The 21,842-nt window shown below is 40.2% G+C and overlaps 1 protein-coding gene and 1 pseudogene across 2 annotated transcripts in view; one reads left to right on the top strand and one right to left on the bottom strand.

Moving 5' to 3' along the window:
• MXI1 (MAX interactor 1, dimerization protein) overlaps nucleotides 1-21,842 on the top strand; it is a 101,259-nt gene that overhangs the window by 59,860 nt on the left and 19,557 nt on the right. The gene's annotated exons all lie outside the window — the stretch shown is intronic.
• LOC136384892 (X-ray repair cross-complementing protein 6-like) lies at nucleotides 7,198-17,780 on the bottom strand (annotated as a pseudogene).

Raw genomic sequence — 21,842 nt, 5'->3', positions numbered from 1 at the left:
GGTATCGGTTTTGCAGAACCAGTGCGAACTAGCTGAATCCCACCACTGAGTACTATACTCCCTATATTGATGTACAGATTCAATGCAAGCCCTGTCGAAATTCCAGCTTCCTTTTTTATCTATTGACAACTGTTCCTAAAATGTGTATGGAAATACAAGGTACCTAGAAAAGCTCAAAAATCTTGAAAAGAACCAAGTTGGAAGACTCCTACTTCCCAGTTCCAAAACTTACTGCAGAGCTGTGTAAACAGACAGTGTGATACCAGCCTAAGAATAGAGGTAAAGCAATGGAATAGAAGTCCAGAGATAATCCCTCATACAGTGGTGCCTTGAGATACGAGCAGACCAACATACGAATTTTTTTAAGATATGAGCTGCAGAGTGGCTCTGGTCGCAACATGGCGACGCCCAGGATGGTCGCAACATGGTGACCCCGAGGATGGGCAGAGCATCGCCCCCTGGTGGGCAGAGCGTCGCCCCATGGTGGGCGTGCCAGGTGGATCCCGGTCGGGCACATGCGGGAGTCTGTCTGACTGTCTCTCCGTTTCCAGCTTCAGGAAAAAAAAAAAAAAAAAAAAAAAAAAAAAAAAAAGATATGAGCTGCGATTTGGTCCGTATTTTTGTTCGAGATCTGAGCAAAATTCTGAGATACGAGTTGTGATTCGGGAAGCTGCTGCTAGTTGGCACACGAGTCCAGTATCAGCAGCACAACACCAGCACAGCATCCCGTTCTTTCTCACGTGTTACCTGCAGAATCAAGTAGAATCTCCTGTGTTGTACTCGTTCTTGTCTCATTTTGCATTTTTTACTAACTTTTTTTGTGTGCTATCATGGGGCCGAAGAAACTGAGTGTAAAGGACAGTGGTGAGAAGAAGAAGAGAATAAAGTCGATAGAAGTAAAGCAAGCAATAATGGAAAAACATGAGTGTGGTGTAAGAGTGATTGAACTGGAAGGCTGTACAACCGCAACACATCTACAATTTGTCCCATCCTTAAACAAGAGGATGCCATCAAAAGCGCAAATCCAGTGACAGGAACTGCAATTCTTTCCCGAATAAGGGCAAATATCCATGAAGAAATGGAGAAGCTTCTGCAGGAGTGGGTGAAAGAGAAAGAGCTGGCAGGAGATATAGTGACAGAGACTGTAATATGCGAAAAGGCACGTATTATTTATGGCAACTTGAAGAAGAAAGAACCATCAACCTCAAAAGAGGCAGCAGAAGGTACATTTAAGGCAAGTCACGGCTGGTTTGAAAATTTCAAGAAGAGATCTGGCATCCGCTTGGTGGTGAGGCATGGTGAAGCTGCGAGTGCTGATGTTAAGGCAGCTGAGGAGTACTTCGCAGTTTTTTTTTTCTTTTTTCTTTTTCTTTTTTTGCATTTTTCTGAAGCTGGAAACGGGGAGGCAGTCAGACTCCTGCATGTGCCCGACCGGGATCCACGCAGCACGCCCACCAGGGGGCGATGCTCTGCCCATCTGGGGCGTCGCTCTGTCGCGACCAGAGCCACTCTAGCACCTGGGGCAGAGGCCAAGGAGCCATCCCCAGCGCCCGGGCCATCTTTTTGCTCCAATGGAGCCTTGGCTGCGGGAGGGGAAGAGAGAGACAGAGAGGAAGGAGAGGGGGAGGGGTGGAGAAGCAGATGGGCGCCTCTCCTGTGTGCCCTGGCTGGGAATCGAACCTGGGACTTCCACATGCCAGGCCGATGCTCTACCACTGAGCCAACCGGCCAGGGCCAGTACTTCGCAGTTTTGCTGCGCTAATCACAAAGGAAGGCTACATCCCCCAGCAAGTGTCAACTGTGACGAAACAGGATTGTTTTGGCATGGCCCTGGCCGGTTGGCTCAGCGGTAGGGCGTCGGCCTAGCGTGCGGAGGACCCGGGTTCGATTCCCGGCCAGGGCACACAGGAGAAGCGCCCATTTGCTTCTCCACCCCTCCGCCGCGCTTTCCTCTCTGTCTCTCTCTTCCCCTCCCGCAGCCAAGGCTCCATTGGAGCAAAGATGGCCCGGGCGCTGGGGATGGCTCTGTGGCCTCTGCCTCAGGCGCTAGAGTGGCTCTGGTCGCAACATGGCGACGCCCAGGATGGGCAGAGCATCGCCCCCTGGTGGGCAGAGCGTGGCCCCATGGTGGGCGTGCCGGGTGGATCCCGGTCGGGCGCATGCGGGAGTCTGTCTGTCTCTCCCTGTTTCCAGCTTCAGAAAAATGGAAAAAAAAAAAAAAAAAGATTCCCCAGAGGACTTTCATCACCACAGAGGAGAAGAAACTGCCAGGCCATAAACCCATGAAGGACCGTCTGTCCCTTGCATTGTGTGTAAATGCTAGCGGTGACTATAAAGTAAAGCCACTGCTAGTGTATCATTCCTAAAATCCTCGTGCCTTTAAGACTCACAAGATTCTTAAAGAAAAACTGCAGGTTATGTGGCGCACCAATGCTAGGGCATGGGTGATGCGGCAGTTTTTTATTGAATGGGTAAATCTCGTGTTTGGTCCTGCAGTGATGAAATATCTTCAAGAAAATAAACTCCCGATGAAAGCATTACTAATCCTTGAAAATGCTCCAGCCCACCTACCTGGTCTTGAAGATGACATTCTCGATGAGTTCAAATTCGTGAAAGTCCTCTACCTCCCACCCAACATGACTTCAATCTTGCAACCTATGGATCAGCAGGTCATTTCCAACTTTAAAAAGCTTTACACAAAGCACTTGTTCCATTGCTGCTTTGATGTGACTGAGAATACAAATCTAACCCTTCGAGAGTTTTGGAAAGATCACTACAACATCATAATATGTTTACACATTATTGACTTGGCATGGCAAGAGGTTACAAGAAGAACCTTGAACTCGGCAGGGAAAAAGTTATGGCCTGATGTTGTTGCAGACAGGGACTTTGAAGAACTTGATCCAGAGACCGAGACTGAGGTAGAAGCGTTGGAGAAGATTGTGTCCCTCGAAAAGTTGATGGGTCTGGAGGTAGATGAGGGTGACGTAAACGAGCTTGTCAAGGAACATGAGGAGGAACTTTCAACTGAGGAGTTGAAGGAGCTACAGATGATGCAACATACGGAGCTTCTGCAAGAGATTAGTAGTGAGGAGGAGGTAGAGTCGGAGGAGTCGTAGAGTCGAAGGAGGAAGTGATTTCGACAAGTGGAATTAAAGACATGCTGGCAATGTGGGAGAAGCTTTCAAGTTTCATTGAAAAGAAACACCCAGAAAACGTTTCAACTGGTCGTGCTTCAGCACTTTTTAATGATACTTGTTTGTCTCATTTCCGTAACATTTTAAAAGGCAGGCAAAAGCAAACCTCTTTGGACAGATTTTTATTCAAAAGTTCTGCAAGTGAAAGTGTTGAAAATGCAGCCAAAAAGGCAAAAACTGGTGATAATTAAATGAAAAACACATAATGTTAAGCTTAGGTTAAGTTTAAAGTAAAAAAAAAAAGTGCATTTTTTTACAATTAAGTTTTTGTGGTTTCATTTTAAGTATAGAAAGTGCAGTTTTAGTTTTGTTTAAAGTAAAGAAAATGCAGTTTTAGTTTACATTTAGTGTTAAGAAAGTGCAGTTTTAGTTTACATGTCTACAGTGCCTGCATCCCTTCCTCCCTCCCTCCTCCTCCACCATTCACCTCCATTAGCCCTACTCGTCTGTCTCCAAGATAAGAATACAGTAACACTTTTTCTTTTATTTCATATACTTTGTTATGCATTGTTAAAGTATACATATGTGTTTCTTAATTAAAAACATGTCTTTTTCATAATTTTGGATGGTTTGGAGATGTTCCACAGGGCTGGAACAGATTAAATCTATTTCAGTTATTTTAAATGGGAGAAATTCATTTGATATACGAGTTGACTGACTTATGAGCTTGGTTACAAAACGAATTAAACTCGTATCTCAGGGTACCACTGTATTTAGGTTCAATTAATTTTCAACAAGGTGATAAGACAGTTCAATGTATTTTCAGCAGATGTGCTGATACAACTATATATCTATATGCAAAATAATGAGTTGGATCCCTGCCTCACATCATACATAAAAATTAACTCAAAATGAATCACAGACCTGAATTTAAGAGCAAAAACTATAAAGTTCTTAGAAAAAAAACCATGAGAGATCTTGGTGACTTTGGGCCAGGCTGTGGTTTCTAACATATGACGTTGAAAGCACAAGCAGCAAAAGAACAAAAAGATAACGCTGGACTTCATCAAGATGGAAAACATTTGTGTTTCAAAGGACACCATCAAGAAAGAGAAAAATTACAGAATGGGAGAAAATACTTGTAAAACATATACATCTGATAAGAGACTTGTATCTAGAATATATAAAGAACTCTTACAACTAAATGATAAAAAACCAACCTAATATAAAAACAGGCAAAGGATTTGAATAGATATTTCTCCAAAGAACATATATAAAAGGCCAAAAAGCACATGAAAAGATGCTCACCATCAGTAGTCATTAGTAAAATGTAAATCAAACTACAAGATAATCACTTTGTACTCACTAAAAGGCTAACTAGTGCTGCTCACCAACTCTGTAGTCATCCATTTTTATCATACCAGCCACCATGGGTTGGGGAAAAGGTCCTGAAAAGTCCACTAACCATGCATTTTGGCCCTTAAAAAATGCTGATGTCATCATCATTTGATGGGACTGCACAAATGACTCAACACTTTACAATTACTAAGACATGTAATTAACCACAGAGAAGTTTACAATGTAGTTTACTTGATAATAAGGAAGGATTGAGCTCTGTAGCATATAAAAAGGGTATAGTTAAAGGTTTTTAAGAGCCTCTAATTAACAGTGAAATCTAACAGAATTAAGGTCATATATTGAATGAATGTGGTAATTGTATCAGTTTCACTTTAAGGTATAATAAAATATAACTTGATTGTATTTGTTAAATCTTGAACAACAAAATTTAAAAAGTATAATTGTGTAGGGAAGGAAAAACAGCATTGTCCTGAGGTCAGGAAATAGCTACAGATCTGGTTTTCTGATTTGGCAAATAAAAATGTTGGCTTCTTTCCTTTTTTAGTCTAAAGATGGAAAGTAATTCTTGTAAAAATCTTGAAGAAGAAAATTTATTATTTTTTTCAGTATGATTCCAGTGATAGTACTGAGTTTTCAAGGGTAACTATAAAACACTAAAAACAAACAAAAAACTATGCATTGGGAAGTATAGAACACTTATTTAATAGAATTTGTTTATGAAGCTATAGAACCAGATAAATATAGAAATTAACCTTATTGAACAGTATGCAGAGTAATGTAATTTGTCAGAGAGACATATAATTGGTGCATTTATTTTTGTATGCAAGTCAATGATTATTTTAACTATTTTTATATGGGTAGGAATACTGAAAACTGTAGACAAACTAAAAATAGCTGTTAGAGTACAGAGATAGGCACCTGTTAGAGTTAGAATTAAAGGTTATATGAGATAGAGATGAAGTAATGGGTGGGTTTTGGAGATAAAATTTATGGCTAATAGAAGAGGCATAGCCAGGATGAAATTACACATCTAAAATGCAACTGATGCAATGAAGTCATTGCAGTAGTGTCTAGATAGATTCAGTCTCTATATTGACCTTTGTCAGAAATAGCTCATTAAGGCTAAGCTTTCTACTCCCTGACCCAGGCTGCAAGGTGACAGAGTCTGACTCAGACAAGGATTGCATTCTAGAAACCAAGTGTTCTCAGAACTTCAGCTATCCAATTCCTCAAGTTTAAATCAATTCTACAACTGATACATGGGAAGGGATGAGATCATTAGTCTTAAAAATAACCCAGAAATACTATAACTTGAAATTCAGATTCTAAAATTAATGTCAAGAGATAAACAAATAATTCAGACTTTAAATAACTGACATGGTTGAATATTATGATGAAAATGTAGTAGTAGCTTTTTATCCAAATGACTGCAGAGTGTATATCTCAGTGCAGGTGTAACTTGTTTAAGAAAACACTTCTTCCAAACTATGAATTTGTAATTTAAAAAAAGAATAGTTTAATTAATAGATTTTCCTGATATGTTTTAGATGATGCAGTATACAAAAATTTATTTCATAGGCAACTTTGAGGACTGCATTTGACCCATAAAACTGACTATACTTTTAATACTGAAGCTCATAATAATTAAATAGCAGAATTCTACTAGACTTTAAGGCAGTATGCTAGTTTGCTAAATTCCTTTGCTGAATATAGTAATTATTGCAGTATAAATGTTCTGATAAATGTTGTTTTAATAATAAATGCAATTCAAACATTTTTTCTTAAGTAGCATCTTCATTTGAAGAAATTTCTCTTTTAGTACAAATTTTGGCAATTCAGGCATGCCAAGAGGTATATCATCATATATTATCAGTAAGAAATCTTTTTATAAAATGAGTGACTTCCTTAGTATCTTGTATTTATTTATCTTTTAAAAATGAAGGATTCAGATTCTTTTGATATATTTTAGCTTTTGCGGCAAAGAGGACAGTTATTTTGCACTTGCTTATAGTTTTCTATGTATTCTAGTGCTTCTAGTGAAAAAACACAGCTCTAAAGGGGAAGATTCAATAATCAGAATAGAATTTCCTAATATGGTTACTTGCTAACCAGATCTCAAAGACACATTTGCTTGAAAAATAATTAATTCAGCCCTGAGACAAACACATAACATATTGCTTCTATCATATTAATATCTTCTAAATCAAGAGAAGTTGAGACTTAACGAAGTAAATGACTTTTTTTTATATTGGGAAAAGCAAGTGAAGAAAGATACATTTTAATACTATAAGTGATTTAGGAGCTAAATAGTCAAAAAGATACCTGGAATCCAACACAGATGACTTCTTTGGGGATATGTAACATGTTGATTTGAGAATTGTACCAGAAGTCATAAGAAGATAATTTTTTCCTACAGGTAGACTGTGAATGGCATATAAATTATCTCACTTCTTGGGATCTTGCTTTTCTTGATTGTGAAAGGAGACCTAGATCACCTCTGAATTCTTTGCCTACATGAAAAGTTTTACAGTCTTGTGAATTAGTCTTTTTTAAAATACATATACAGTAAAAAAAATTAGAGCTCTTTATTCTGACAGTAGAATAAGGTACAGCAAAGTGGGAGGGCTACCTTTTCTGTGTCAAAAATATGAAGTCCTGGGTTCTGTCAGGCAGATTCTTCCTTGCTCAGGAGAAACATGTTTTAATTTGAGAACAAAACCAGGTGTGGAGAGGGGACCATGTGTGCAGTTGCTGGACAGCCCTGGTAGTGCTTGGTGAGTGCGTCCAGCGGCTCCTGCTCTCTTCCCTCAGGATTGTAATCTGGCGGGTACAGTTTCTTTAAACTTATCCAGGAGGGAGCCCAGTCTTTCATTCATTGCTTCAACCCTGGGCAGTGTTAGATCTCCTGCTTGTTCAGGCTCTGTTGGAGCCCAAACCAAGGCCCTCCAGGCTCCTGCAGTGCTGCTGCAGAACTGGGTTCTCACAGCTGTCACTTCTGTGTTTAAAAGCAGAGCTTCTGAACACTAGCCTTCATCTTGTCTCCCTGCCCTGGGTTTGCCATGACTTTCAGTAAAGGGCACCTTCCATTTATCATCAGTGTCAGGTAAGAAAACAAGCTGATAGATGAGGGAAACCTCCCGAATTTTCTGGTCTTCGAGCTCCTCTTCCTCTGGCATCAAGGACACTAAGTAAGCGGGGATGTTCTGGCAGAGGGTGTATCTGCACAGTGCCACGGCCCCCTTCTCCAGACACGTGGTGAGTAGGATACTGGACAGGGTTGAGCTCCCGTTAACCGGGGACTCCTTGGGATACAGGAACAGGGAGGGCCTCGGGTAATGGTGCTTCTGCATTCTCAAGGGCTTGAAACTGATGAGAACCAAACCTGGTTCATCAAACTGTTTTAGCTGTTTGTTCCTTCTTTTCCTAGTACAACCAGACAACTCTCTTAGATCTGAGACCTCTTGGTGTTGCTAGCCAGAAGCAAACTGCCTGTATTTTATATTAAGTGTCTGCATCTTGGTTTTCATGGGTTTGTCTGTTTCTCCATAAAACCTGATTGGAGTAGGTTTGAGAGCCTTCTAGACCACTTTTTTTTTTTTTTTGGTGATAGAGACAGATAGGGACAGACAGACAGAAAGGGAGAGAGATGAGAAGCATCAACTCTTTGTTGCAGCACCTTAGTTGTTCATTGATTGTTTTCTCATATGTGCCTTGATGGGGGGAGGGGGTTTGGAGCAGACCGAGCGACCCCTTGCTCAAGCTAGCGACCTTGGGTTCAAGCTGATGGGCTGTGCTCAAACCAGATGAACCCATGCTCAAGCCAGGGACCTTAGGGTTTCTAACTTGGGTCCTCTGCATCCCAGTCCGATGCTCTATTCACCGCGCCACCGCCTGGTCAGGCTGAGCCACATTTTAATGCCGGCAATAAGCACTATCTCTTTGTTGAGTTTAAACTTGAACCTGCTAAGAGCATGTTTTTCTGGTCTCCTTGGCATAAACCTCCTTCCACAGATCTAGCTTGCTTGATTCCTTGAAGTGAACCCCTAGGTCCTCATCCTCTGCTATGCTGATGATATCTCTGTAGAATAAGGATATATCAAACCCCCCACATTTCTTCAGGTTCATCAAGTCAAGGAAGATACCTGTGTCACAGAGATCCCTGGCCCGGCTGGCTCTGGCATTGTTATTGCCATGGGAGTCATCTTTACTGGTAAATAGCATGATCCTCTTAATGGCTCATCTTGACCTGGACATTGCTAAAGAGGCTGGCAACAGACCCATAGCACTTCATTTAGGGTAGTCACATCCATGGCTAGTCACGTCTTGGAAATGTGTTTTTTCCTGCTTCCCCTTAAACTAGGCAAGCTCTAGCACTTGTTTAGTACCTGGATTGTCCAGCTCCTGTAAGATGTAAATAGTTTTGAAATTCAGTGAGGTTCTGCCTTTTCAGTACCATTGAAACACCACTGCCAAGAGATCTCAGTCACTGATGATACGTATTGGTGTACATACTCTGGGTACACTGGATGCTCGTGTCCAAAGGAGTCAGTTAATCTTCATTCTGAGATTTAAACATGGCCCTAGAAGCATCAACCCAAAAAAGAAAAAAAGAAAGAAAAAGAAAATTCTCTGAATATTTATATTCTCCATCTGCTTCGAGGCCCTGCCTTGTTCTTCATTGCCCTCATTTTTGTAATATGACTCCCACCTTCGTATGTTGGTTATTGCTCGCTTGAGCACAGGGAAGGGATCCGGAATGTTTTAAGTTAAGAAATTATAGGCATATTAGAGACTTAATTATTATTCTCTTGTCTCCAAAGCATTATATGATATGTATACACATAATTTACATTTTATGATATAAATACGTACATATGTATGTAAACCCGGCCCCCCCCCCCACGCAGATATACACACATAAAATGAAAGAGCAGCTGGAAAAATTATCTTAGAACCTCCTTACCTCATTAAACCTTTGGAACTTTATAAAATATCTAAAGATTACTATAATGATAAAGGTTATTTTATAGTAAGTATTTATTTTATAATGATACATAGTAAATGTTTTTATAAAAGTAGAATTTGCCCTAAGAAGCATATGTGTCTTTATGTATAAATAGTATAAACACATTTTTTAAAGCTATATGTGTGTATGTGTGTCTGTAGACACAATAAAAACCATACAGATACAGATATGAATTCTGAGATTTAAATACTAATTAATATGTTAGACCTTGTTCCTTTTGGAAAGATACTTACCTTTGATTTCTAAGGAGATTTGCTAAATCCTGGTCTCATTTTTTTTGTATTCTCTGACAAGTTTATATTTGCTCAGGCTCCAGAAATCCAGTTTTGTGGTGGTTATTGTATGGTATCAAATCAGTCATCTTATTGGGCACTAGTGATCACTAGATGAAGGTGTGTCATCCCAGGAGGGAAAGGACACTGATGTTACACAAAACTCCAAGGAAGGATGACTTAGCTTATTTAAGACATCGCTCTATAAATAATCTGAAGAGAAAGTAGCTTCAAGTCAGTATATTGGAATTTTCTTTTGTTTCCATCTGGACAAAGTTAGCTTTTCAATAACGTCCTCACTGCTTTGATAGTTTGCAATTCCATCTCTAATTTTGGGACATCTCCACTGTTTATTTTTTTCTCCTTCAGAGTTGCTAAGAGTTGCTGGAAATCAGAGCTGTGCTGACTGGAAAAACTAGAAATTTGTGTTGTCTTTAACTGTAGCCTCCTTATGAATCAGCCATTCTCATTTCTTATTGTTGTTTTCCTCTAGTGTTTATCACAGTGACTATTAAAACTTTTTAAAAAATCTCTTCAGCAGAGTGTGAAGCAAAAGCACAAAGCTAGGCGTTATCAATATCACATTCTAGTTTATAGGTAGGGCTTTAATTTCTCTAAAATTAGGTGGTAGAATTTAGTGATTTTGAAAAGCTTTTCTAGCTTGAAATAATTCTGAGATTTCAAGTACTCAAGCCCACTTTTTACTCTCAGATCTAGTTTTTGAACCAAGGTCTAACCTACCAACTCCTGGTCTAAAGATATTTGCCTGTATATTATTGTGACTCTTATTTCCTCTTTTGCTAAAAATATGGACTCCTGGATGCCTCAAAAAATTAAAAATGGAACTGCCTTTTGACCCAGCCATCCCACTCTTAGGAATATATCCCAAGAACACCACATCACTGATTCAAAAGAAGAAATGCACCCCCATGTTTATGGCAGCATTGTTTACAATAGCCAACATCTGGAAACAGCCCAGGTATTCATCAGTGGATTAAAAAGCTATGGTACATATACACAATGGAATACTATGGGGCCATGAAAAAGAAGAAATCTTACCTTTTGTGACAACATAGATGGACCTGGAAACTATTATGTTAAGTGAAATAAGCCAGGCAGAGAAAGAAAAATGTCATATGACCTCACTCATTTGAGGAATCCAATGAACAGTGTGAACTGAGGAATGGAATAGAGACAGAGATGGGATCAAAGGGACCAGAGGGAAAGGGGATGATAGGATGGGATCAGAGAAGGGAAAGAAATTGATGAACTTATATACACATAACACAGAAAAGCAGAAAAGCAATAGAGAGCAGAAAAGCAAATCCTGGAGGGAAGGGCAGAGGGCGTTTGAGGGAGGGGGGCTAGGGGGATGTTGAGGGGAACACGGGGGAGGGGGGATGCATTCGGGGGGACACTAGAATCTATGTAAACACAATAAATTAAAATCAATTAAAAAATATGGACTCCTGGTTCAAACTTTTTCATCTTCCCCTTTATTTTTTACCTTTACACTTCTTTTTAAGATTTCATTTCATTTTTTTTTTTTTTCTGTATTTTTCTGAAGCCAAAAAGGGGGAGAGACAGTCAGACAGACTCCCGCATGTGCCCGACCGGGATCCACTCGGCACACCCACCAGGGGGCGATGCTCTGCCCACCAGGGGGCGACGCTCTGCCCCTCCGCGGCATTGCTCTGTTGCGACCAGAGCCACTCTAGCGCGTGGGGCAGAGGCCGAGGAGCCATCCCCAGTGCCCAGGCCATCTTTGCTCCAGTGGAGCCTCGGCTGTGGGTGGGGAAGAGAGAGACAGAGAGGAAGGAGAGGGGGAGGGGTGGAGAAGCAGATGGGCGCTTCTCCTGTGTGCCCTGGCCAGGAATCGAACCCGGGACTTCTGCACGCCAGGCCGTCGCTCTACCACTGAGCCAACCGGCCAGGGCCTAAGATTTCATTTCTTGATTTTTGACTGACCAGGTGGTGGTGCAGTGAATGGAGCATCAACCTGGGATGCTGAGGTCCCAGGTTCGAAACCTTGAGGTCACCAGCTTGAAGTGCAGGCTCGTCCAGTGTGAACACAGGCTCACCAGCTTGAGCACAGGGTTGCTGGCTTGAGCAAGAGATCATAGAAATGATCTCACGGTCGTTGGCTTTAGCCCAAAGGTTGCTGGCTTGAGCAAGGGGTCATTGGCTCAGCTGGAGCCTCTCTGATCAAGACACATATGAGAAGCAATCAATGAATAATGGAAGTGCCACAACTGCAAGTTGATGCTTCTCATTGCTCTCCCTTCCTATCTGTTTCTCTATCTCAAAAAAAAAATATTTTTTTAATTGATTGGTTTTAAAGAGAGGAGACAGAGAGAAAGGGGGGTGGCATGGACCAGTAGCTGCTTCTCATATGTGCCTTGACTGGGCAAGCCCAGGGTTTCCAACCGGCGACCTCAGCCTTCCAGGTTGATGCTCTATCCACTGTGCCACCACAGGTCAGACTACCTTTAAACTTTTGGCTCAAATTTCTTGACTCCCCTCCCCACTTCCTTTTTGAACTTCTAATTGGGAAAGACATGTGGATAAGAATAACAAAAGTGTTTATAATAACCAAAAATTAGAAGTAGTCTAAATTCCTGTCAATTGGAATGGCTAAATAATTAATCCATTTATAAACTTGGAGCAGATAAAAAGAATGATATGGACCTCTATGTGTGTGTGTATGAGGAGATTTCCAAGATATATTAAGTGAAAAAGCCAATTTCCAATATGAGCTCATTTATGCTAAAATAAAATACCACAACCATAAATACAGTGGAAGAGTTCTGGAAAGATATGTGTCAAACTGATCAACTTGTTACCTCTGGGAAAGGGAGTGAGAGAAACTATCATGTCGATTTTATTGCTAGAGTTTTTGTACTAAGAGTGTGTTACTTGTGAACTTAAAAAAGATTTAAAAAAAGGCAACAATGTGTGAGTAGTCCTACCCATACATTTCCATAGATAATGAAGCTGGAAGGGATCTTAGCCAGTCATCTAGTCTAGTATCCTTGTTTTATGGATAAAGAAACCTAAGTCCCTCCAAGTTATGTGTCGTATTTCCCCATATAAGATGCGCCTTTTATTTGAAAAATATGGGGTCTAAAACTGGGTGCGTCTTATACAGTGATTATAGATTTTTTACTTGCATTTCCCATTTTTTCGTGCTTGTTTTTACGATCATTGTTGTAGATTTTTTTTTTACTTGCATTTCCCTCTTTTTTGTGCTTGTCTTTTTTTCAAATTTTGGGCCCCAAAATTAAGGTGTATCTTATACATGGGAATGTCCTGTACATGGGGAAATACGGTATATACTTCATCTAGCTGTTTAATGATGAAGCCAACATGAGACCCTAGATCAGGCGTGGCCAACAGTTTTTGCCCCCGGGCCAGATTGGAAAGAAAACTTTTTTCACGGGCTGGATGAAATATTAAAATGAAAAAATGTTAAATACAAAAATGATTCATTTAAGTAAACAAAATTTTATTATGTAATTTATGAATAAGTGAAAAAATTTTAATATACAATATTATTTTAATAAAAATATATTTTAATAAAAATATAATTACATACCATATAAATATTCAAACTGTATTACAATCAATCGAAACAATATGTAACTAATAGAATGAGCTTAAAGGGGTTATATCGCAAATAAAACAATTATTTCATTTTACAAACAGCCTGGACACGTTTTCAGTTATCAACTGCAGCTATTGTCTATGCTACAGATTCAGCACACTTGACCACAAAAATAATGAATTGTTTGACCTTGGGTGCGCACTGGCAAACTCCGCCTAAAAGAATGTGGGTTTCACATCACCGCTAAACGTCAAACAGTTCATATCGAGTACAGACAAGTACAAAAGTTGTAAATCTTTATAATGGATTTTTAAAAAAAAATAAATATCGCAAATCCATTCGACCAATTATTGGAAGTTAACCCTAGATTAGTCACACGCAGAATTCTTTTCTGCGTATCACTATCTTCTTAAATATCTTGATTTCCAATAATCAAAGATACTTCCGCTTCTGAGTAGCTGAGATTTTAAAGTTGTGAAGAATATTAAAAATTTAATTGTGGCTGCATAAACTCATTATGCGGGCCGTATGTTGGCCATGCCTGCCCTAGATTGTCTGATTCCCAAACCAGGACTTTTTCACGTTGCCTTCAAGGTACAGCTAATATGTATGTTTTTCATGAAGTCTTTCCTGATTATCCAAAGTGGTGTCTCCTCTAAATTCCTATCTGTTCACTCTTTGTGTCATTTTTATGACTTTTAACACACACTACCTTATACTGTAATGTCCTTCCTTTCTAGAGCATATATATTCTGTGAGGGGAGGGACAGATCTTCGTATCTGACACAATATCTTGCACATAACAGGTCTTGGTGAATTAGTAATTAACATTTTTGTTTGTTTGATTTTTATAGTATGCTATGCACCTGGTGTTAGATTAAGAGAAAAAAGTTAAATTCGAAGTCAAATAAATAGCTGTGTTTTTTTAGTTTTCGTTTGGTGTGTGTGTGTGGGGGGGAGGTTGTGTGAAAGAGAGAGAGCGAGAGAAAGAGAGACCTGCTACTTCAAGATAGAAAATATTTTAGGAAGGCACATAGTGAGATATTTGCTACCCTGTAAATATCTTCCCTTTCCAAGGAAAATAGTTTTGTTCTCCACTCCTGCTTCAGAGAGAACAGCTTGTCCCCATAGGATATTCTAGGTAATGTGACCCACTTAGGAAATATGTGGTGATTGTGCTTCAGAATGGGACCTCTGCTAAACTTGTTGTGCCATGGGAAAATGCCTCTGGAGTGTGCTGGCTATGCAGAAGGAAGCAGATTCCTTTCTGTATTGGATTTTGTACAACAGATCAAGAAATTCAATTGTGACTTAAAACTTTACTATAAATAACATAGAAGCTGTGACAGATCATTTTTTATTGTGAAGACATTTCATCAAAATGGGAATTTATACGTGTCCTGCTCTTTATATGTTGTCACCCTGTTTTGTCTACGTAGCTCTATTAATATTAGTATCTTACTGAACTTTAGCTTGCTTTTGGAGAGATAGACTCTTCCCTCTGATTTTTATCTGCAGTTGTGTTAATCCTGTTTTGCTTCTGGGTTTTTGTTTTTGTTTTATAACTTGGTTTATTTTGATAGCCATTTAATTCAACCTTATTAAAAGCCTCTATAATTATTTAAACAGATTATTTCATGGAAGTTTCCATAATCAGCTGAAGATTGTTCTTGGGTGGAGCCGTAGGAAGATTTATTCTTTTTTTGGAAAGCTAATGTCTCCCTTAGTTTAGAATTAATAGCTTTAGGAAAACATCATAGAATGCTGGGAATTTCCATGAAATACTTCTAGCCAAAGAGATTGTGTTGAAATGGCCAACTGGTGCTCATAGATCTTCATCTAGAGAGCTGTTATTATACCAGAATTTAAAAATATGTATGTATGTATGTATGTATGAATGCTTCGATAGATATCTTTGTTAAAAAGCAGTTAAGAGTTTGGCTCTTTTGAAAGTTCTAAAGTAATTAAAATAGAGATAACGAGTTTATTAAATAGGAAATGATCTGTAACTACTTTAATATATTTCAAATATGGTATATTAAAACTTGTTCTTGCTCTGTTGAGCATTTTATTAGAAATTTTTTAAAATTATGTTTAACACATTTTGATCTGTTATACTTGGAAGATATTTATGATTAGTTTTATACTATTGAGATCATAATTTTTTTATTTTTGTATAGATAAAGATGTAGAATACTTGTGATATAGTTAATAGCCATTTGCCTGTCATTTTCTAAATGTTTAATTGGCCTTAGGACTTGCTACAGTCAAATTCTTTTTATTTTAAAATTGTAGACAACAATGCTTAGTTTAGTAATATTTGTTTGAATGAAATAGAAAAAATTGATTTTTTAAAACATATTTAGGGCATTTTCTGGTTTAGTGCTTTAATTTAAAAATAAAATTTTCAGTTTGTGGTCCTCAGTGGAGAAACTTTTGGAAACAGTATAAAGTTCTATAGTCTACATCTATCTAAGTTTTCTTAATTTAGACATAGCAAAGCTAGAGCTCAAACACATGCTTGAAATTGGCAGCTTCAGTTTGCAAAACAGCCCTATCTTTCTTGGCAAGTGAATATTAGAGTTTTTTTTCAACATTTTTGATAAAACTTTGAGTATTTTAGTGCAGAAGGGTTAGATGCTAGTACAGGTGCAACAGACAGTGGTTAGGAATAAATAATAGTTACAAATTATTCATCTTTTAGCAGCAGTTTTACTATTTCCATTAAAGTTTAATATGACCCCTCCCTCTCCCTAACTCTTCTTCCCCACCTTTGGAACTTTTACTTGTAATAAGTAGGAAATACGTTGAAATTTTAGGTTTAGGGTTTATTTGAAACTTCCTTGTACTTGAAAATTTAGGCTTTGTTTTAAACTTTCTTTGAAAATGAATCTAGGATGACTTAAAAGCAGTGGGTTATGGTCAGTTGTCTATGCTAATGTCTTTTAATAGTGTTATATACCATTAACTCCAAGATCATGTTTTCTGATTTAAAATCTTTGGTGGTAGTGGTAGTTCATTTGAAGTGGCTTATTAGTTCCTAGATTTGACAAAGGATTCCTAATGATAATTACAAATCAACCTGACAGACACTTATTAGGCATTGACTGTGTGCTAGGTGCTGGAGGTAGGATAAAAGAAATAGTCCTAGGCCCTGCTTTTGAGGACTTATAGTCTAACTAGGTAGAATACAAAAGATACTATAATAAAGCCCCTAGAAGCAATATATATGATATAATTGTTAAATTGTGTGTTTCAGATGGGAATCAAGGTAAACATATTAGGGGTGATCATTGGCTGAAGTTAGTATGAACAACTTAGTTTTGAGTAATTATTCCTGTGATTTGCATGGTTCTCTCTAGGAGTGTGTCAAATTGGTTTTATCACATTTTTAGTATGTTTGAAAGGCCTTTCAGGAGAAATGGTTTTTTCTTCTGTCTTAATTATTGAAGTATAGTTTGTCAACTTCTAGTCAAGATGGCAGCATAGGTAAATGCAGTACTCACCTCTCCCACAACCACATAAAATTACAGCTAAAGAACAGCTATCATGCAGAACCACCCGAAATCTGGCTAAATGGAAGTCCTATAACTAGGGAATTTAAAAAGCCACATTGAGATTGGTTGGAGGGGCGAAGATATGGAATAGGCTGGTCCCACACCCACATGTGGTGGATAAAAATTGGGAGGGATATCTTGGCTGCAGAAGTGACCCCTGAGGAATGAGGGGTCCCAGCCCTACATCAGGCTGCCCAGCCCAGGGTTCCAGTGCCAAGAAGAAAGAGAAACTCCCGTAACTTCTGGCTGTTAAAAGCAGCAGGGATTTAGGCTGAGATAGGCAGGAAGCTGCTGGAGTCCCAGGAAGTTCTTCTAAAAGGGCTCACCCACAGACTTACTCGGACTCACTCCCCCTGAGCTCTAGAACTGGAAAAGCAGTGTGGGGGCACCAGGAACATGCGGGGAGGAACTGAGTTGTCTGGCATCAGCACAAGAGCTGGGGAGCAACCTTCTCTCTGATCAGGGTTCTGGCAGAGGCCATTGTTCCTTTGATGAGCCCCCCTGCAGAGCTGGTGGGTGGGCAACATATCTGGGTCTCTCTCAACCTAGGTATCACTGTTCCCCCACCCTGGTGATTCTCTGAGGCCCCGCCCCACCTAATTTTCTGGCTTACCCAAGCTGTTTCCAGTGGCTTTTCCATACAAATGGCCTGTGTTGGCTTATGGTTCAGATTTTCCTAAAATCTCTTAAACAGGCAGTGTCTGGCCTCACCATGCCCCGTACCTCTTGCTAAGTGGCTCCAGGCCCAGCGTTAGCAACAGCTGTTCTTAGTTCACAGCTTGGCCTCACCTGGATACCACCAAGCCCTGCACAAGTGGCATCCATCTGCAGATAGATCACTTTGTAGCTCAATGCTGGGTGGCCCCTGCAGAATGCAGGCAGTGGCTGGCCTATACTTTCTGCGAGGCCCCAGACCCAGCACACCTAGCGGACAGTTTTAGACCACATCGAAGCACCACCACCCAACCACTTTCACAACCAATGCACACAAGGGGCAGACTCAACAGACACCAGAACCCACTGAAGTAAGTCCTGTTCTGTGGAGGGGGCCCCTACATAACTGATCCTCCATGGTGGTTGGTGGTTGCAGCCACTCCTTGCAATTGATCGGCCTGGGGATAAGTCTCTCCCATTGATATACCAACAGAAATCAAAGTTCAACTACAAGAGTAGGATGTACACAGCCCACACGGGAGGGGGGCACACCTTGAGTGCCCAACTTGGATGTTCAGGAGACTGTGCCACTGGACCCTACAGAATACTTACTACATCAGGCCACTGTTCCAAGCCTGGGAGACATAGCGGCTCTACCGAATACCTAGGAACACACACGGAGGCTGCTGCAATGAGGAGACAAGGAAACATGTCCCAAATGACAACAGAACAGAACTTCAGAAAAAGAACTAAACAAAATGGAGATGGACAATCTACTAGATGTAAAGTTCAAAGCACTATTTATAAGAATGCTCAATGGACTTGGTGAGAACTTTAACAGCATAAAAAAAGGACCAGTCAGAAATGAAGGATACACTAACTGAAATAAAGAATAAATTACAGGGCCTGACCCGGCGGTGGCACAGTGGATAGAGCATCATACTGGGGTGCGGAGGACCCAGGTTCGAGACCCCAAGGTCGCCAGCTTGAGCACAGGCTCATCTGGTTTGAGCAAGGCTTGTCGGCTTGAGCCCAAGGTCGCTGGCTTGAGCGAGGGGTCACTCAGTCTGTTGTAGCCCCCCTGTCAAGGCACTAGGAGAAAGCAATCGATAAATAAGGAGCTGCAACAAAGAATTGATGCTTCCTATCTCTCTCCCTTCCTGTCTGTCCCTATTTGTCCCTCTCTCTGTTCTTGTCCAAAAAAAATTAAAAAAGAAGAATAAATTACAAGGAGTCAACAGTGCAGTAGATGAAGTCTAGAATCAAGTCAGTGATTTGGAATATAAGGAAGCCAAAACACCCAATCAGAACAGCAAAAAAGGAAAAAGTATCCAAAAAATGAGGATAGTATAAGGAGCCTCTGGGACAACTTCAAGCATACCAATATTCACATCGTGGGGTGCCGGAAGGAGAAGAGAGAAAGCAAGACATTTAGAACATATTTGAAAAAAAAAATGACAGAAAACATTTCTAACCTGGTGAAGGAAATACACAAACAAGTCCAGGGAGCACAGAGAGTCCCAAATAAGATCAACCCAAAGAGAATCACACCAAGACACACCATAATTAAAATGCCAAAGGTTAAAGACAAAGAAGGAGCCTGACCAGTGGTGGCACAGTGGATAGAGCAACCTGGGACACTGAGGTCCCAGGTTTGAAACCCTGAGGTCGCCAGCTTGAGCACAGGGACGCCGGCTTGAGTGTGGAATCATCCACATGAGCCCATGGTCACTGGCTTGAACCCAAGGTCGCTGGCTTGAGCAAGGGGTCACCGGCTCAATTGGAGCCCCTGGTCAAGGCACGTAGGAGAAGCAATCAGTGACCAACTAAAGTGCCACAAGTACGAGTTGATGCTTCTTACCTCTCTCCCTTCCTGTCTCTCTCTCTCTTACAAAACAAACAAACAAACATAACAATCTTAAAAGCAACAAGAGAAAAACAGTTACCTACAAGGTAGCTCCCATAAGACTGTCAGCAGATTTCTCAACAGAAACATTGCAGACCAGGAGGGATTGGCAAGAAATATTCAGGCCCTGGCCTGGTTGCTCAGTGGACAGAGCATCATTCTGGCATGCCAAGGAGGTCACAGGTTCAGTCCCCAGTCAGGGCACATATGAGAAGCAACCAGTGAGTTCATAACTAAATGGAACAATTAGGTGGAACAGTGAGTTGATTCTTCTCTCTCTCTCTCTCTCTCTTCCTCTCCCACTCCGACAATTCCTGTTTCTCCCTCTCTCCCTTCCTTCTCCTCTCTCTCTTGATCCCTTCCTTTCTCTCTCAAATCAATGAAAAAAATTTTTTTAAAGAAACATTCAGCCTGACCAGTGGTAGTACAGTGGATAGAGCCTCGACCAGGGACAGTGAGGACCCAGCTTCGAAACCCCGAAGTTACTAGCTTGAGAACAGGGTCACCACCTTGAATGTGGGATCGCTAGCTTGAGTGTGGCGTCAGAGACATGATCACTGGCGTGAACCCAAAGTCACTGGCTTGAGAAAGGGGTCACTGGCTCTGCTAGAGCACCGCCCCCCAATATACGTATGAGAAGCAAACAGTGAACTAAAGTGACACAACTATGAATTGATGCTTCTCATCTCTCTCCATTCCTGTCTCTCTTTTTCTTGCAAAATAAAAAAATTAAAAATGATGAGAATCAAAGACCTACAATTAAGAATACTCAGCAAAGCTATCATTTATAATGAAAGGACAGATAAAGAGCTTCCTAGACAAGAAAAAGCTATAGTAAGTAGTTCATCTCCACCAAATCAGTATTATATGAAGTGTTAAAGGGTCTTCTTTAAGAAGAAGAAAAAGATAAAAAAATATGAACAATAGAATGACGATATACATATTTCTCAATAATTGAATCTAAAAACAAATATAAATGAAGCAGAACAGAAACAGACTGATACAGAGAACATTTAGATGGTTGTCAGGTCGGGATGTTGGGGGGATAAAAAGGATGAAGGGAGTAAGAAGTACAAGTTGGTTGTCATAGAACAGTCATTGGGATGTAAAGTACAGCACAGGGAATCCAGTCAGTAATATTCTAATGACTATGTACGGTGCCAGATGGGGGTGAAAGTTATTGGGATGATCACTTAGTTACGTAATGTTGAATCACTGGGATATACACCTGAAGATAATACAATAATGTATGTCATCTATAACTTAAAAATTAAAAAATGGTTTAAAGGACCGTATTTTTTGCTCCATAAGACGTACCTGACCATAAGATACAACTAGGGTTTTAAGGAGGAAAATAAGAAAAAAAAATTCTGAACCAAATGGTGTGTTAAAATATTTAATAAAATACCATATTTTTCACTCCATAAGACACATGGGCATTTTGCCCTTTATTTTTGGGGAGAAAAAGTGTGTCTTATGGAGTGAAAATATGGTATGTAAGCCCTGGCCGGATAGCTCAGTTGGTGAGAGTATTGTCCTGACATGCAAAGGTGCCAGCTTGATCCCAAGTAAAGCACATAGAGAAACAGTTCAATGTTTCTGTCTCTCCCTTCCTCTCTCTAAAGTCAATAAATAATTTTTTTCTTTTTCTTTTTTTATTTCTTTTTTTATTTAGTGAGAGGAGGGGAGGCAGAGATCAACTCCTGCATGCGCCAGGACCAGGATCCACCCGGCAAGCCCACTAGGGGGAGCAATGCTCTGCCCATCTGGGGCCTTTGCTCTGCTGCAATGGGAGCCATTTTTTAGCGCCTGAGGTGGAGGCCATGGAGCAATCCTGAGCACCTGAAGCCAACTCGCTCCAATAGTGCCATGGCTGCTGGAGGGGAGGAGGGGAGAGAGAAAGAGAGAGAGAGAGAGAGAGAGAGAGAGAGAGAGAGAAAGAGAGAGAGAAAGAGGCAAGAGGGGGAGGGGTGGAGAAGCAGATGGGAGCTTCTCCTGTGTGCCCTGGCTGGGAATCGAACCTGGGACATCCACATGCTGGGCTGACTCTCTACCCCTGAGCCAACCGGCCAGGGCCTATAAATTAAATTAAATAAAAGACAGTCCCACTTTACACAGTGAGTGCTAACTATATAGCAATGTTTTACCCTAATAAAAAATGAAAATAAAATCAAACTAATTTAGATCATTTCTTTAGTAAAATATTGCTATTGTGCTTTATTATGAAGATGTTAGGGATATGTTTTTGTAATATATATATATATATACATATATGTATATGTATATGTATATATATATATATATATTATCATGGAGGACAGCCATCA

The sequence above is a fragment of the Saccopteryx leptura genome, chromosome 13 (genome assembly GCF_036850995.1).
Source record: "Saccopteryx leptura isolate mSacLep1 chromosome 13, mSacLep1_pri_phased_curated, whole genome shotgun sequence".
In the NCBI taxonomy this organism is placed as follows: domain Eukaryota; kingdom Metazoa; phylum Chordata; class Mammalia; order Chiroptera; family Emballonuridae; genus Saccopteryx; species Saccopteryx leptura.
The sequence above is the reverse complement of the archived record's forward strand: the minus strand, read 5'-3'. Positions and strand labels throughout refer to the sequence as shown.